Here is a 15157-nt window from a genome sequence, read left to right as displayed (position 1 = left end):
GTTCAGGATTTTTCAATGCTTGATTTTTTCCCCGCATCAAAGTTTTTGGGTCTGGACGGGTCGGGTTGGTTCGGATTAGATAAATAAAATGCAATATCATTATCTTTCTTGCTTGCTTTCCATATTTCTTGTTTTCGCTCTAACTCGAAAGTGAATTTCTATCTTTTTCTTGAAATCTTATGAATTCTTTTTTGCTCTTGCTGTAACCTGAGCCGGTTTTCTTACTCTTGCTTTTGATCATATGATAAGATTACTTGCTTCGTACTTGCTCCAGCCAACATCCGATCCACTTTACTTGCTTAACATTTTACTGACCAACTTGCGAATAAGAATCTGGCTTACTTGCTAACTAGTTTTTCTTGCTCCTAAACTGCTTGCTAATTAAGTTTTCTTGTTACATACTTAGTGGTCTGACTGGCCTACTTGCTGATCTGACTAACCTACTTGCTAATCTAATCGACCTACTTGCTTATTGAAATTCTTTTGCTACATATCTATTTGCTAATCTAACTGGCCTACTTGCTAACCAGTTTTTCTTGCTAAAACTCGAATATTTTTTTTCTTTTGCCTTTTCCTTCTCTTTTTCGCTTTCTTCTTGTGACCAATCTTCTACTTTCGTCCCCCGTGTACGAACATAACAACCCTGATATCAATTATTGGATATCAAATTCAAGAATATGAAAGATAATTTGATCTCAATCAAGACATACTATTTTTATTTATTATAATTCTTGTCGCTAATTACAACACACTGACCATCTATTTCTTTGAATACCTTCTTAAATATCTTATGACCCAAACTCTTAATATATATTTTAATTTATGCAACTAGATGAACTTGTAACACTAACACATTTAAAAACTATAAATAGATATAACTATTAAACCAATAAACATTAACATATAATGAAAAATTAACCCTCTCTCTCGACTCATTTGAGGTTCATCCGGCCCTTCAACTTTCACACACTGACTAACTTGGGCTGATTTTCATCACAATATTTTTTTTTTTTTTTTTTTTTGAAATGGTCTAATCAGATTATCTAACCCAAGCAAGATTCGGATTATATATATTAACAATGATCCATTATAAAACGAATGACTTTCACTGAAAGGTAGATTCTTCATAAGGGTACCAAAGATAATTCGTCAATGATATTTCATCCGATGCGAGGGTAATGGAATTCCGACAGTGGACTAACAATGGACTATTACCGAGGTCTCACTTAGACGTTTCTTTGACAGATCGACTAATAATAACTTTGTTTTTCTAGCTGGTTAGTGATTTCCAATTAAGAGATACCTTTTGGTGGACGATAAAATGTTTGTAATACTCATTTGTGTTATAGCTATAATTGATATATGAGTTAATAATAATCACACGTTTGCATTAAACAATTAGGGTTCATAAACTACATGTCCACCCTTGGAGTATGTCTTGATACGTGGCAGGTTCTCTTGTCTTTGTAAATACTATAAACAAATACCCATTTGCTTACAACTTCATGTGTAATCTCTCAACATTTCTGTACGTTCATGTGCTCTCAATATTTTTATAGACTTTTGTTCTTTCCCAACAAACCCTGATCTTGAAGTATTCTACCGCTGCTTTCTTGTCTCAAAGTCATGGAAGATCAAACCCAAACCCAACCCCCAAGTACCCAATGCCTTGAAAGAAATGAGCCAGTCAGGTCTAGATGGACACCAAAACCTGAACAAATCCTTATACTTGAATCCATTTTCAACAGTGGGATGGTTAACCCACCCAAGGAAGAAACCGTCAAGATAAGAAAGCTGCTTGAGAAATTCGGTTGCGTTGGTGATGCCAATGTTTTCTACTGGTTTCAGAACCGACGGTCCAGATCGCGAAGGCGCCAGCGTCAGATTCAAGCGAGCCTCATAAGCAGTGGCTCGCTAGAACAGCATCAACAGCAACAGCAACAGCCGGTGTTTACAAGATGCGGTGTTGGTGGTGGTGGAATTGAGTACCAACAGCCAGGTTTTGTTATGCAACAACCACCAGCTGGTTTCTTACCTATGCTCCATGAATCTTTGTCATCTATGGCTGGTGGTTCATCTTCTTCACAGCTAGGTGGTGGTGGTGGCGGCGGCGGCAGTGGTGGTGACGAGATCTATTTGATGTCTGGTCAGGCTTCTAGTTATCCAGAGATTGAGCACCGCACATCTATGCCATCAGGTTTCATGCATTTAAATACTTCAAAAGTTACTTATGGATTTGGTAGGGTTCATAATTCACAATTCTTGTTTGTTAAAGAATGGGAATTTTATAACTTTGAGTAACAAAATTTTCATAAAACTTAAAAACTTCCTGAATCATAATTAATATTTTTTACCTTTAATTTGTTTCTTTAATTTTAATAATATCACTTTGATTTGGAGTTAAAGATATTACTACCTGTAACAAGTTAATTGTTATTGAAAAGAATGGAATTATAAAGTTGGAAATTCTTCTTGATCAAAACATTAAATAATTAAATCAAACCCATTTTTTCATTGTCAAAATTTCTACAACTAACAGTTTCTTCCCTTGATGAATTACATCTGTCCAATATTATATGTGTTACTGCCACATTATTTGCACTTTCAGTAAAGAAAGGTCCGGTTTTTTAATGAAAGGGTTATATAACTCAAAGCAATTTTGTTTATTTTAGGTTAATTATTAAGGATTCTTTGTTTGATTATTATGTCAAGGTTCAGGAGTCATCACTGTTTTCATCAATGGAGTTCCAACAGAGGTGGAAGGTGGTCCGATTAATACGAAAGGTATGTTTGGGGAGGATATGGTGCTAGTTCACTCATCTGGTGTGCCTGTGCCTCACGATGAGTACGGGTTCTCAGTGGCTGGTTTGCAACATGGTGAAAGCTACTACTTGGTAAGCAATCAATTAATTTCCCTCCCTAGCTATGAATTAAGAACAATACAACACATCCTAAGCCATCAATCTTATTTCATCAATAAGAAGTTTTTACTTATAGCTTGGAAAACAAACTTATACTAAGGGAAGATTCATTGACTCGCATAATGTTTCTGTCGGATAAAAGAAAATTGAAAGGCCTTCAGTGATCACTAACAAAGGCAATTAACTTAATTACCTGAAAAATACAAGAAAAAACCAAATTTTAAATGTACGTGGTTGATCTTTCAAAAATCATGGATCACGTCTGAACATTAAAATCTTCTTTTTATTTATCAAACACAATATAAGAAGTGATAAGAAATATTAAAGCTTTAAACTAAGCTCTTTGGTAATCCGAAAGTAATTACTGGATCAATGATAGTCTGAGGAATCTAGGTCACATTAATCAATCCAGGTTAAGAATGGCCATTCACAACTGAACTTGGTGATCACAACCTACCTTTCTAATCAATACTAGCCGATCACAAACATATTTGGTCAATCTTGATCAACAATGGTAATTAACAACCATACTTGATCAATTATAATCATGCTTAATTTGTCAATATATGTAAAAGTGGCCATTCACAATCATACTCCATATACCTATCATGGTTATTCTAGATCATCGCATTCGTATATAATTGCTCAATCTAGATAAATCGTAATAAAGCATTTACAAAACTTATAAAAATCCATTTTGTCAAATATTAAATATATGTTTTCTATAGTAATATAGTATAATTAAGCCAAGTGCTCTTTACTCATTTAAAGTTGGATCATATTTTTAAATCCACCTGGCCAATACTAATCAAGTTTACTAAGGCTATCGGCTATGATGGGGGCTTCAAAGCTCCTTCACAGTTCCACGTCATCACCTCGTAGAAAACGGGCTTCAAAGCCTGCCCCGTTATGGTTTAATGCCCATTGGGCGTCCCAATAAACACACACACATATATATATGTATGTATGTGTGTGTGTGAGAGAGAGATGGAGAAAGAGAGGGCCCACCCCCACCTCTTCCACACCGGTCGTCCCAACCATGCCTCTCCCCTCCGCACCCCCACCGACGTCGCCCCGCTACGAAGTTCCGCGCCCTTCGCGTCCTCCTCTCGGCACACACCCATAGCATGGAGTCTAAGAGTTGCAATAAAGTTATTCAATATAAAAGAAAATGAAAAAAAACACTTAAAGTTCATTATGTGCTCCAATGTTGTGAAGTTTCGATCATTTTATAAATGTTAAAACCTTTTAAAATCTACTTACATGGAACATAGATGAATATTGAATATATCTTTTTTTTTTCTTCAAATTTAACTTAATAGTAAAAAAATCCACTAAATAAAAATTAGTTTTCATAATTGTCCAAATTAACTTAAGCTGAAAAGTGAAAACTAAATATAATAACAACAAAAACTCATACATGTTACATTTAGGTCACGTTAGTCAATTTTAAAAAAATTAACAGTTATAACAACTTTTATACGTACTGAAAGTTTATCTTTTCATTATAAAAGTTAATGAGTGACTTAAGGAAACACTTAAAATACTTTGTTATTATTAATTAAATTTCCTATTTTTTTTAATAATCATAAATTCAAAGAGTGCCTAGTTTTGTTAAATATTCAGTCAGCAGAAAACATATAGTTGGTTAACACAATATTTGACTGCTGTTTAGATAGACAAAGAGTGTTCTTTTTCACACATGGAGATCCACACGAATACTTTCCCAAATTGTCAACCGTAACATGTTCTTGTGTCTAGCATAGGATTCCTTTTCAAGGGTTACTTTGTTGTTCAAGATATCTAATTAAAAAAAATTGATTTTAAATGCTGTTTTTAAATATTTTTATTTTGTTTTTAGCTTTGTAAAAGAAATGTGAAAATGGTATTTCTTTAAAACCATAACTTATAAACATCTTTTATTATTAGTAGTAGAAGCAACAGTAGTAAAAAAAATACTAACATTATTAGCCGGTGTTGTTTGATACTCCAATTTGCTAATAAGGACATTTGACATTTTACAGGTATCAAGGTCCATTTAAATAGAAATTTGAGCATCACCCGACCAGCTTTCAACATATTTTCTTATGTGAGCAGTATAGTTGTCGACTGATACAAATCCAGCCAACTTCGATATGTTATATTTTTGTTTGTTCAACATTCTCGTTTGAAATAATTTAAATATAACAACGTACGTGCGTAGATAAAAATTACCCAAGTGTGTGATAATATAAACGTAGGAGCATCAAAATTGAATCCCAGATGATCTTTTGATTGCTGGAACACAAAAAGCATCAACGACTTCGATAGGTTGCCTAGTGGGTCAACATATATATTTGAGTTTAAATTGATAGATTTTAGTGGAGGATGGAATATGTCTTGTCGGATTAACCCAAAATACTCTTGTTAGAATTTGTAATTCGTGATAACTGAGATATCTCTAAATCGTGTGAACATTTACATTTTAAACTACTTTAGCGTTACTCACAAATATTCAATCAGCTAGAAAAATCAAGCATGAGTGTATAATCTATTAACATTTTTGTACCCTATATGAGCAAATTAATGAATATTTTATTGGGGCGAATCGGTGCAATGAATCATTGCATCTCCTCAATGTGTCACCGCCCCCGACCCCTGTACCCCAGGAGGGGAGCCGCGAACATCGAGTGGTGGTATTGGTATTTATTAAAATAATTTGCAGCGAAATATTTTATCAGGACCGTAACTAGAAAAAATGATCAGAGTTTAAAAACACCATGATTCTTATTTTATAAACTGGGATTAAAACCAACTTTTATACAAACATAAGTTTTATATAAACTCTAATTTACAAAACGCATTTCTTTATTCTGGTAACCAGCTACTTATTTAAACTGGAAGCCCGCATGCATCATTTCTTTTTTTCTAACAAGTTACCTGAACATGTTTGGAAATATTTTATCATAAGGAAATACTGGTGAGTACATTCATTTGTAAATGACACATTTTACAGTTACAGTATTAAGATGTTTTTACGTCTGCCTGCTTACAAATTACCGAAAGGTACTTGTCACTCGACCGTATATGTGACCGTGGTCATATTACTTATTGGCTAACATTTGTCCAATAAGTAACGTGTAATAACCCAGTAGGCAAGCCTTGTATACAAAACCCTACAATACCAGTAGTAACTATCCCGTAAGTCTACAGAGACTTAATCACTGTAATGTAATTAAAAATCCTTTGAACATATATTTGAAAACATTTAGACTATCTGTCATGAGTTTTATAATTTTAAAAATCATCATGACAGTATTGGAAAATCAGTTTTCTCACGCAAATGTGAATTGTACAAAAATTCGAATGTCTCACCTTACAAGTTTACAATTAAAGAACGCTTCCTGGTATTGGAAAACCAGTTGTCTCACACACCTAGGTTAAAAACAATGTAGTATGTCTAGATTAGTATAAACCCCATAATCATAATGATAATCACGAAACTAGAAACTTTACATGATGCCACAATGTCTTACCTTGTTCAGGCATAGTCTTTGGATTCGCGTATAAAAGTTTCTTTCGATCAAAGAGGGTATCGTTAAGACCACTCGGGTGTTATATCAATACTCCTTTATAAGTGAAACGAGAGAGAAATCATGAGAAATGAGCAAGGACTAAAGTCCGAAACCCTATCCTATTTATAGTTGAAATTTGGTTAGTTCGCGTAGCGTGAAAGAAACACAAACAAGTGGTTCGCGTAGCATGAAGTGATCATAGAATTGTTGAGTCAGCCCTAGCTATGCCACGTGTTACTTTTGCATTACTATTATGTCGCGTAGCGCGAAGGGTTCTTCGTGTAGCGCGAAGGACAAAAGATTTTCTGAATAACTCATAATGCTTCACGTAGCGCAAAGAGACTTGACTTCACTCCTTGGCGTAGCTCGAAGGAACTAGTTGTGCGAAGTATGCCATCAAAGAGCCATATTGCGTCCATTGCACTTCGCTAAGACCACTGGGTGTGATTTGTCAGATAAGAATATTATCATGTGAGCTCTTTTTTTTAAAAAAGTTTACAAGTTTTGTAATCTAGTAATATGGGACAAAAACTCACTTTCTTATTTATACCAAGATGGGAAACATTCATTTTTTTTCCCTCTACCAATATGAGATGGAATTCACTTGTTTTATTTATTCACTTTCCATTTTATTATTTTATGGTTTGTTATACAATGAAACATCATGGTATCAAAGGACAAATTTGATACCGAAGAACAAACTTAAACCTGAAAAATAAATTTTACAGTGAAGACCAATTTTAATGTTAAAGACCATTTTTATAATGTAGATCATGCGTATCAAATTCGAACAACTATTAGCAAAATTGCGATTTCTAAGCAACTTTTTAGCTAATCCTCAGCTAGGGGTCCTTGCCACTTGTCGGCCCTTGGATCTTGCTACCGCGTGGGCTACTGCCCCTTGACTCCGTTATTGATTAATTGGCTTTTCTCCCGTGAATTGCAAAGGCGTCTTATGTGCTCGAACTCATAGCATTCTTAACATTAAGATGTGCACTCCATGATGAGTGGATGTGTGATTGCACTTTATAATGTTTACTATTGCATTATTAGCTGTATTGTTTGGAAGGCAATGACTTTGTGTATTTCTGCAATTACAGGAGACAGAAGCCTAATCAAGTATTGTGGAGTGTTTCGAGCAGGATATATGCATTACCTGATATGTGGGAAGTTAAGGGAAGGCAATGAAAGAATATGGAACCAAAAGATGAAGAAATTGTTTGTTTTTGATTGAGGGCCTAAGCTACGTCAGGCACGACATAGCCTACATCGAATGATTTTTTTTGTTAGAATGTTCGGTGTAAGATGAAATCTCAAGGGCATAACATGATTTTGATGAGGACTTCGGCTACACCCCTCACGACATAGCTTGCACCGGCTGTCGGAACTTGATGTGTTAATCCATCCACTTGTTTAAGGGGGGAAACCCTAATTAGAAAGGATTTCTTCCTCTACTTTTTTTTTGACGATTTTAGGATGAATTTTATCAATATTCAAGCTTTCCAGTCACCATTCAATTTATGTGTTGCATTCCTGAATCAAGATCTAAAGATGTAATAATGATGGGGTAAGGCTAAGCCATTGATGATCACTCTCGGGTGTAGGATTCGAGTAGGTAATCATTCTACTGTAACTAAACCTAGGACTTGATTAAACTTTGTGAACATCTTAACTTCTTTTGGATTCAATTGCGTTTTGTTTATTTAATCAGTTTGGTTTTATTAAAATTCAATTTGGTTTCATCATTTCTCATTGGACTAAACAATTAATCAAAGTCACCTAATTGTGTTTTCCTAACTAGGTTTGATTGTGCGAAATGATTATTCATTGATTCTTTTTTTTTTTTTTTTTTTGAAACATAAACTTCATTCACCAAAAAAATGTCACTAGCAAGTCCTTAACTAAAGGACCCCTAGGGAAAACCAAAGTTACATCACGTCAAACGGATATTTACATCAATCATTTCACTATAAATGTTTTAATCTAGATCTATGCCAGACCTAAAAAAAATAAACACGACTTAATCGTTTCCACCACTTCAATTGAATCTGAAACTCAAGGGTGATTTTGCTGTTTTAAATTAATTTACAAATTCAACTTCTTTCTCTTCTATTGAAATTGCTTTCATAATCAATTGTCTAGAACTTTCCATAATTCTTTTTGCCAGCTAAAATAATTGACACCAGTTATACTACAGTCTAAGTAAGGTAGCTAAGAACAAGGACTTTAATTATAACTTTTATTAACATTCGACATCTCGATCAGTACACACTTTCCAACTTGTCTGATTTTCATTTATAATTTCTTATTTGGTCACTAAATAAACTCCAATTACATTATTTAAATAACTAGATGACACTAAAATAACAACATTACTATTTATAAATAACTAATGATGTTACTAGTCCTAATCAAACGAGGTGAAAACATTACAAATTTACAATTGAGATAAAGGTGTTGGAAAACCGAATATGTTCCAAGAAGCTAATATTGTTGATGTTCTTTTCTTTCAATCAATCTAGTAGTCTAGAGTATATGGTGATCGCACACCGGAAGCGAACAGACTTTTATGTATGGGTGGATGGTCTGGGACAGAGGATGGCCGAGAGGAGCCAACATGGACAATCAACACTCACGGGAACACCCCGACTGATTGTTCAGTCAGTTCAAGTGAATTTTCACCTGATCAGTAAAGGTATGCTGATCCCGAGTGTATCTTACCCGTTAATAAATAACTTAGACTTAAAAGTTGCCAACGGCTATATGACTATTGGGTATTAAAATCAATTTAAGAGTTTTGAAGCAGCGCATGAACGTCTCATGCACATAATTTTGCTCAAAATCACTTATACAGTGATAAGATTTTTAGAGGTAAGTTTCAAATGTGTAAAGAACTATTCCTACAAATAGTTGGTGAGTGGAGACAAACTTTAAATGGTTCCATACCGGATATGCTAGTAGATGAAAAAAAAAATCATGTCATTGCATAAGTACATATCGGTGACACATCAACTAGCAAACCAGAATCCTCCGGACATGAATGATGAGTACTAGCATATGTCAGAAAGAACCTCACGTTACATACAATACTTTTTTGATGGTGTCACTTAGGTGTAGGAATGTTTTTATTTATTTTTGCGTGGATAGACCTCTAAGAACATTTAATTTTTTAAGGCGTACATATAATGTAACCAGTAACACATGTACTATACTAAGAATGCACACAAAGTGCATGCAACACTGATTAGTAACATATTCATGGTAATCACCGATAGTACACAAGTGTAATCATTAACACATGTAACTTAATCATCAATGCATACACTATACCATTAAATATGCATCATACGCAACAAATATTACACTAAATATGTAGTGTAGAGTTATTGAGAAACGTATAGTTATCAATGCATACTTTATGCTGCTGTTAATGTTTAAGTTATTTTTGTAATGTCCCCATGCGTAATTTCTATATCACCTAGTATAATCACTAATGCATAAAATATACAATTAATAGAGACAAAGAGATGAGATGGAGAGGGAAACAGTGGGAGGGAGTGAGTGAAGGAGAGACGTTGGTTTCTCTAAAAGTGGCTTTCCTTGCAAAAATGTATGAATGTTTGATGGTAAAGACACAATATGAACTTCAATAATAATATTTTATCGATTAAAGAGAAGACTTCGTTATAATTACTTAAAGGTCAATGATAAAAAAAAATAGGAACCATAATTAATACTATAAATTAGGTGGCTATAAATGGAGAGAATGTAATTTGGTTTATTACTCCCCCATCAAGTGGTCCATTTAGGTTGATAATGACTAACTTGTCAGGTAAGGAATGAAAGCATAGTGTCCTTAAGTTAAGGACCTTAACGACTTGTTGAAAACATCTGCAATCTATGCCTTTACAATAATCTGCATGGGTTGTATTTCTTTCAATTGGGCCCTCTAATGAAACAACATTCCATTTACACATGCTTAGTTTGTTCATGGAAGAAGGGGTTGGTCGCGATGTGTCTAACAGCTTGATTGCCACAGAAGATTTGAGTAGGACTAGTACACAGTATTTCTAGTCCACCAAGCGACCATCGGATCCATAACATTTCGCTAACAGTAGAGGCTATAGCACGATATTTGCCCTTTGCAAACAAGCGAGAGACGACAGCTTGTTTCTTTGACTTCCATGATATTGGAGCTCCTCCAAGAAGTAGCAGGTATCTTGTTCTTGATCTTCTCGCAATAGGAAATCCAAGCCAATCAGAATCGCAATATGCTGTGAGGTTTGTCCCCCTGTCTTTCGTGAGAAGAATACCTAGTCCCGATGTTGCCTTAAGATACCATAGAACACGGTTCACGGCTTCAAAGTGCCTTTCTCTCGGGTCACTAACAGATTGACTTAAGACATTGACATAATAAGTGATGTCGGGTCTTGTTGCTTGCAAATAAAGGAGTCTCCCAACAAGTCTTCTATATCGATTAGCATCCACACAAACTTTCTCTCGCTTATCCAACTTCAAGTATTGCTCCATGGGAAATAAACTTGTTCGACAACCCATCATGCTCGTTCTTCGAAAATGTCCATCGTGTACTTTCGTTGGCTAAGGACCACGCCTTGTTTCGTTTGAGCGACGTCGACGCAGAGGAATAATTTTAAAGGACTGAGGTCCTTGATGTTAAATTACTTGTCAAAGAAGTATTTGGTTTCTTGTATCTTGGACATGTTATTGCGTGTGACGATCACATCGTCTACATAAATTAGAGCGGCAACCAAAACGCCCTCCCTTTTGAATAAAAATAGCAAGTGATCAGCCTTCGATTTCTAGAAATCGAGTCTTTTCAAGGAAGTGATGAATTTTTTATACATGTTCCTTGATGCTTGCTTGAAACCACAAAGGGAATTTTTTTAGTTTGCAAACTCGGTTATCATTTTGTTTCCTAAAACCTTGAGGTATTATCATGTAGGTATCTTCATGCACGTCACCATTCAAAAGCACGTTATTCACGCAGAGTTGGTGAATATTCCATTCCTTCTTTACAGCAACGGCTAGGAGAGTTCGAACCTTAACCAACTTGGCAACGGGTGCAAAGGTATTTCTTCCAACGAGTGCAATGCCTTCCAATTGAGTGAAACTCTTCGCATCGAGACATGCCTTATACCTTTCTATTTCTCCACTTCGTTTATATTTAATTTTGCACACTCACTTTGAGTCGTTGGCATGCTTCCCGTCGTTGGCATGCTTCCCCTTTGGTAATTCTTCCAACGACCAAGTTCCATTTTTTAAGGGCTTGGATTTCGTTTTTCATCGCCTCGACCCGTTTGGGATTACGGACTGCTTGATTGAAAGGTTTTGGCTCATTATTGGAACTAATGGCCACAAAAAAAAAACACTATGTGCATTAGTGGAATCATCATAAGAAACAAAATTTGATATAGGGTGTACTGTCGAGGGTTCTTGATCAAAGTTGGTAGATAAATGTTCTCTATCTAAATATGGGGGCAACTTCACGCTATAGTTCGTTAGATAAGATGGGTTGTTACGACTTCTTTGAGTCACTCATTGACGATTAGCCCATTTGTAATGTCTTCTACTATTGGATCCATTTGGTTCTTTTCACAGTGGGCTTCGTTATGAGGACCTTCAGTGGTTTTAAAAGCAGCGGGCTGTGGGCCTGGTATTTCATTGCATTTTTCTGTCAGTAGGCTTCTAGGAATGACTAGTCGATTATGGGCAAGGAGTCTCTTGAGTGTTCATGGGCCCTTCCATATTTTCTTGGGCCTCATTCGTTTGAATAGTTTCGGAATGTAGGGTTTGATTAACAATGGGATCATCATCCCAACATCTTGTCCAAACAAAAACCTCTTCTTTATTCTTTGGAATTTCGAAATTTGAGAGGGGGAACACATCCTCCACGAATTTCACATCTCTTGTGATGACAAATTTCATGTGCTAGAAATAGTAAATTTGTAACCTTTTGCACCTGGTGGATATCCCATAAAAGTTCCCCATCGATCTCTCATTTCAAATTTGTCTCCTTTTGTTTATGTGCTCCAACAGTATGCTAAACATCCAAACACCTTAAAATGTTCGTAATTTGGTCTCTTGTTGTATAGCAACTCAAATGGTGTTTTGCCATCAATCGCATTGGAGGGGGGTCGATTTATGATGTGAGTTTTCGTTAAGACATTCTCTCCAAAACTTGGTGGGGAGATTAGCTCCAAATTTTAGAGCCCTTACCGTTTCTTAGAGATGCTGGTGCTTACGTTCCATCACATCATTTTGTTACGGTGTATGCGGACATGTGGTTTCTAGCACTGTTCCATCCTTAGCGAAAATGATCAGGCATGTTATTGGATGTAAATTCACCCCAACTATCGCATCTTATTCGTTTCACATTCTTTTCAAATAGCACTTGCACCATTTTGTGAAAATTAATTAAAAGATCACCAGCCACGTATTTATGTTTAAGGATAAATGCCAACACGGCTCGGCTAACGTTGTCAACTATGGTGAGAAAATAGTTCGCCTTTGTAAAAGAGTGTGTTCGGTATTTGCCCAAACGCTATAGTGCAATAACTCAAAACTTTCACTATTTTTTGTTGTACTAATTGAAAGGATAGTCTAGCAAACTTTGTTTTGACGCAAGCATCACAAATACCTTTTGAACTCAAAGAATCATTCTTAATATAATCAACATTAGAAAGCTTAGTAATTGACAAATGATCTGGTCTTTTATGCCATGTATCAATGATTTCCACCATTGCTTGCCTTTCGGTTTTCTTCATCCCCATCTTATATAGACCTTTGTTGCAGTCTCCGATTCCAATAAGTGCCCTCGAACTCAAGTCTTGCATGCCACGAAAAGTGGGAAAAAAATGTCACAGCACATTGTAGGTCATTAGATATTTTACTAACTGACAATAAGTTTCATTTAAAATCAGGGGCGTGTAAAACATTTTTAATAGTCATCCCGTTTGGCAAAGTGTACTCTCCACGACCTTGAATGGGTATACTTGCACCGTTTGGTATGGTGACAGGAAATTCATGTTTCCCTTGGTTGTGTTTCTAAGTAGAGAGTAATCATAAGTAAAATGATCGGTAGCACCCGAGTCATTTATCCACTCAACCTCTTGGTTGACATTTTTTGTCGCAATGTTGACGTTTAGCGCACCTTCTTCTTTGCCTCTTTGTACCTTTTTACCAAAGAACTTGACGTATTGTTGGTATTGTTCATCATTCCGCACCGGTATAGGGCTCTTCTCGTTTTCACTGGCGGCTATTGGTTCAGTTTGTTTTCCTTTGTCTGGCAACCGCTCTAGGTAACCAGAGGCTTGGAATGCAACAGAAGCAGAGTCGATGGCGGATCTTTTGGTACCGAACACAACCTTTTGATGTTCGTCATCCACAACCAGATGGTAGGCTACTCCATCCTTCTTGCTAGCCATGAAGGTAGGGTTTTGGTTTGTGTGTGTTTCTTTCTTTCTTTTTCTGTTTCTTTTCTTTTTGGATTGGATCTTAATGCGGCTCTGATGCCATAAAAAGTTATCATGGTACAGACACAATATGGACTTCGATAATAATATCCTATCGATTATATAGAAGACCCCATTATAAACACATATAGGTTAAGACATAAAAAAAGGTAGGAACCATAATTAAGGCTATAAATTATGTAACAAGCTATGCCAAAATCTCCAGTTGAATCGCAAATCCGGTCCTATAAGAAACGAACCTTTGGATTTTAGGAACCAAAAAGTTACAATTCATGGCCCGCTGATGTCACACCCCAACCTAAGGTGGAAATGCCGGGGCGTGATCCGATTGCTCAAAGATACTATCATAAATATAAATGACAATATCTAATTAATTATTTTGTTCAAATAATACACACAATAATCAAACACAACCAAACGATTCAAATAAATAAATACAACAAGTCTAAATCCATGTATGTCTTCATTATAATCTAAGGTCTTTCTAAGTGTCCATACTTCAACTTCAAGCAACCTGCATATGCGAAGAAAATGGAGTTTTGTCAACAAACACGTTGAGTGAGTTTACCACCAAGTTTTGACACCAGAAATAATGTTAATATAATAAAAGCAAAACGTAATAAATGCGGTAATTAAATCAAACCATAAGCAAATAGATTGTCGACTAAACCATTGCCAAGCGAATCGGGCGCCGGTAAATCAACTATGAGCAACTAAATAGAATAAGACCGTTGCCAAGCGAATCGGGTGGTGGTCAATAGAATGATAACTCAATACATGGGGATATGCGGGACCTCTCCAAGCACGAATGCGCACATAAATAAGTAAGCACATAACAAGTAGATTTGATTAATCACACACAATTACACGTTTACTATTTTTGATATGTATGTATATATAGATATGTATGTATAGTATGATATATGTAACATCCGTATTACGAGATTACAATAAAAGAGAATTTATTGTTGCGTGTGTGTCGTTAAGTTAGTCGTGTGTTTAGAGATTAGATAATATTTGGACTTGGAAGTGTGAGTGGGTTGTGGGGCCCATAACCCCCTATACAAATCCAACCCCTCCACCCTTTCACCATTTTCTTTCTCTCCACACACTTTCACACACACCATAGAACACACATACTCTCTCAAGACCCGAATCCAAATCCGGGTTAAAGTAAGGAATATCTTGG

At 35.7% G+C, this 15157-nt stretch overlaps 2 pseudogenes; one reads left to right on the top strand and one right to left on the bottom strand.

Moving 5' to 3' along the window:
* Positions 1-1376: 1376 nt before the first annotated feature.
* LOC143561125 (WUSCHEL-related homeobox 11 pseudogene) lies at positions 1377-3020 on the top strand (annotated as a pseudogene).
* Positions 3021-10444: 7424 nt separating this feature from the next.
* On the bottom strand, positions 10445-11005 carry LOC143561116 (secreted RxLR effector protein 161 pseudogene; annotated as a pseudogene).
* Positions 11006-15157: the final 4152 nt, after the last annotated feature.

The sequence above is a fragment of the Bidens hawaiensis genome, unplaced genomic scaffold (genome assembly GCF_021521415.1).
Source record: "Bidens hawaiensis isolate Kalapana, Puna unplaced genomic scaffold, B.hawaiensis_p1.1 tig00001143_1, whole genome shotgun sequence".
Taxonomy (NCBI): domain Eukaryota; kingdom Viridiplantae; phylum Streptophyta; class Magnoliopsida; order Asterales; family Asteraceae; genus Bidens; species Bidens hawaiensis.
The sequence above is the reverse complement of the archived record's forward strand: the minus strand, read 5'-3'. Positions and strand labels throughout refer to the sequence as shown.